The sequence below is a fragment of the Penaeus monodon genome, chromosome 22 (assembly GCF_015228065.2).
Source record: "Penaeus monodon isolate SGIC_2016 chromosome 22, NSTDA_Pmon_1, whole genome shotgun sequence".
Lineage (NCBI taxonomy): Eukaryota > Metazoa > Arthropoda > Malacostraca > Decapoda > Penaeidae > Penaeus > Penaeus monodon.
In genome coordinates, this window is record NC_051407.1 from 17,544,689 (window position 1) to 17,544,898 (window position 210).

A 210-nucleotide genomic window follows, 5' to 3' on the forward strand; every position below is an offset into this window, starting at 1 on the left:
ATTTTACGTAGCAATGATACAAATCCTCTCGTCAGGCATTGCGTAACTGTGACGTCATCAAGCGGAGAGGTTGACACCTTGAATAAATATGCATATTTTAAAATTTACTTCCTCCATGGATATTTGCCGGTGTCCTGAATTTCTCGTTGCGTATTGCTAAGATAATATGAACGTCTGTGTTTGACTGTGGCCGTTGGAAATACATACATT